Below are 3,451 nucleotides of genomic sequence, written 5' to 3' on the forward strand. Positions count from 1 at the left end.
CTCAACTAAGTTTGTATCATGTTTTAGGGTCTGTTGGTATATTTGGTTTAGGTCCCGGGGGCCTCGGGTGTGTTTCGGATAGGCTACGAGCCATTTTTCTCTTGTTTTGGATGGTTGTTCTAATATCTGGTGTCCCCTTCTATGCGATCGTGTAGGTGAAGCCGCGATCGCGAAGGCTTGTTTGGTGGGATGACATTTTCCTCTTCGCGTTGGTACAGATACGTCTGCGATCACGGAAGTGTGCCCTTTTCTTCTCCGTGTTTGCATATGGGCTTTTGGCGGCGGCAGTGTACTGCCTTCTATTCGATCGCTTCCCTTTTCACGCGATCGCGAGTGCTTTTCTGGGAAGCATAGTTTTCTTTTATCGCATTTATTCTTCCGATGTATAAATACATGGGCATAATATAAAAGTACTCTATTCCGAGGGTTTAGCCATTTTTCACATTTTTGGAGTTCTAGAGCTCGGTTTTGAGAAATTCTTTGTGGGTTTTTCAAGAAAATCAATTGGGTAAGTGTTCTTCACCTAGAATTTATTATTCCATGATTCTATCTTTATTTTTATCATTAAATTAGTGTTTTGAGTTAGGAAAAAAATGAGAATTTTGAAGAAAACTTTCAAAACGTAAAATGATGATTTGACGGACGAAATGGTATCAGAATTTGGTATGGTTGAACTTGTATCAGAATGTGTGTTCAAATTTTAAGGAATTTGTCAAATTCCGAGGTGCGGGGCCCAGGGGTTGATTTTAGTTTTTGATAAAGATTGCAGCTTTATTATCCGGAATAGTTTCTTATGAGTTTTATTTATGCATTAAAGTTATTTTGGCTAAGAGTTGGGCCATCCGGAGGTATTTCACCCGAGAAGTTCATTTTAGAGTAACGGTCTATCTTCTCTGAGGCAAGTGTATTGTCTAACTTTGTGTGGGGAAATTACCCCTTAGGAATTGAGTTAATTGTGCTATCTTGTTATATGAAAGCCGTGTACGCAAGGTGACGAGTGTGTACACGATCTATATGTGGTATTTGACCGTACTAGATTGTCTAGTGTCTTTCTGTGCCTTTAATTGAATTGTGATAATATGTGATATTTCATTGTTAGTCTACTCTTACATGCTCTACTTGAATGTGTTAGCACCTATTGTACTTCTTACTCGTTATTTGGCCCTTATATGCCTTAGTTGAGGTTATTGCCTTGCTTATTGTCTTGTTACCTATTAATTGTTGAGTTTCTTTTATGACCTTGTGCTTATCTGCTATATGTCCTAGTTGTTGTGATTGCATACTTAGTTGTCACGTACTTTACCTGCCCATTCATTTTTGTAAAGCTTGTTGTATTCTTTCGATTTTTACGTAGTTCGTTTCTTGTCGTGTATTGAAACCCTTGATTGTAGAAATGTAAATGGAGCTATTGAGTTGTTGATGTTGATTTAAATTATTGTACAGGGGATCGAGTTGCACACCGCAATAGGTGAAATAAGGGTGAATTATGATATTGATATTATATTATGGGATCGGTTTGCACTCCGCAACAAGTGAAATAAAGGTGAATTGATATGGTGGAATAAGGGTGAATTATGATATTGATATTACATGGTGGGATCGGGTTGCGCGCCACAACATATTTTGTATTTTGTATTCCCTGTTTTATTGTATTGGCATCAGATCCTTCGTACGAGACTTTGAGAATTTTGTAACGACCCGACCGGTCGTTTCGTGAGTTATAGCCCTGGTTTCCCCATTCCTTCTTCTTTTGTGTTCTTCAGCTATGTTTTGCCTTACCGGGTTAGTTGGTTCGGGCCTGGAGTGATTTTGAGTAAATTTAGACACTTAGTCTCTTTTGTGAAGGCTTAAGTTGGGAAAATTGACCGGATATTGACTTATGTGTAAACGACCTCAGATTTGAATTTGATGGTTCTGTTAGCTCCGTTACATTATTCTGGACTTAGGAGCGCATTCGGAATGTGATTTGGAGGTCTCTGGTAGAACTAGGCATGAATTGGCAAAAGTTGGAAATTTGGAGATTTTGGTCGACAGTGGAAAATTTGATATCGGGGTCGAAATAAAATTCTGGAAGTCAGAGTAGGTTTGTAGTGTCATTTGTGACGTGTGTGTAAAATTTGAGGTCATTCGGACGAGGTTTCGGCATCGTTCGCGAAATTAGGAAGTTTTGAAGTTCTTAGGCTTGAATTCGAGGGTAATTTGGTGTTTTGATGTTGTTTTGAGTGATTCGAAGGTTCGACTAAGTTTGAATGATGTTATGGGATGTGTTGGTATGTTTGGTTGAGGTCCTGAGGGCTTCGGGTGAGTTTCGGATGGTTAACGGATAATTTTTTTGGCTTTAGAAGTTGGCAGATTTCTGGTATTTTGTTGCAGAGAATTCCTTCATCGCGTTCGCGAGAAGGCTATCCCGTTCGCGAAGGGTTATAGAGAGCTGAGGGATTTTTGTTCTTCTCGTTAGCAAAGGGGCGGCTGCGAACGCGAAGGTTTGATCTGAGTATGCATCGCGGACACGTATGAGGGGTCGTGTTCGCGAAGAGAAGTGGAGGTAGCTGGGGACCCTAGGCCGTTGGTCTACACGTTCGCGAGGAGGGCGTCGCGTTTGCGATGTGTTGAGTGATCGCTGCCAACTCTGCGCTACTAAAAAGTAGCAAGAGAGGGTCGCAATAGCTTTTACCCAATTTAGGGTCGGGATCGAATCCTCAGAGAGCTAGAAGTTGGAATCGAGTATCTATCTAGTGTAGAATTGTATATGTGTTCTTAATTAAACTTCTATTCATTTTTGGGATTTTTGATTACTTCTACTACTATCAAACTACAAATGGTAATTGCAACTAAATTATGCTAAGAGTTATAATGCTACGAGTTGTTCAAATAGGTTTAAAAGGCACTAGGGTAGTGACTACTGCCTAGGTGGTCAATTGACGGGTACTCGAATCTAAGGCACGTTTGACATATTTGGGGAGTATGTTATAACCGTCGCATGACTTTACCCACTCTACACCTCTCGGTGGTTCGAGTGATTTTGCCCGAATTGGCTTTCTCAAGACCAATTGGGTATGCAAATTTGCTCAAGCAACTAGGGTTCAATTCTGGTATTACTCTCTCGAGGTTTAACCCTTTAATTGGGGCTATCAATCTCTTGAGTACGCCCCAATTCATTGTTGGGACCAATTTCGAAGACTTAGGCTTTCTTTCTCAAGAAGAGCTCAAGTCAACTCAACACAAACTAGTGTTTGCAACCACTAATTCAGAAATTAAACATGAAATTGGCCCAAATAACAAACACCCATAGTCAATTTAGCCCTAAATTACAAGACCCATCAATTACCCACACTAGGGTTGAGCCACAACCCTAGCTTATGGGCTAGCTACTCATAATTGAAGAAGAAAAACAAGAAATAGATGAAGATAATCTCATATTAATTAATCACTAAGTTAAACACAAAGATTC

Source organism: Nicotiana attenuata, chromosome 2 (genome assembly GCF_001879085.1).
Source record: "Nicotiana attenuata strain UT chromosome 2, NIATTr2, whole genome shotgun sequence".
In the NCBI taxonomy this organism is placed as follows: Eukaryota; Viridiplantae; Streptophyta; class Magnoliopsida; order Solanales; family Solanaceae; genus Nicotiana; species Nicotiana attenuata.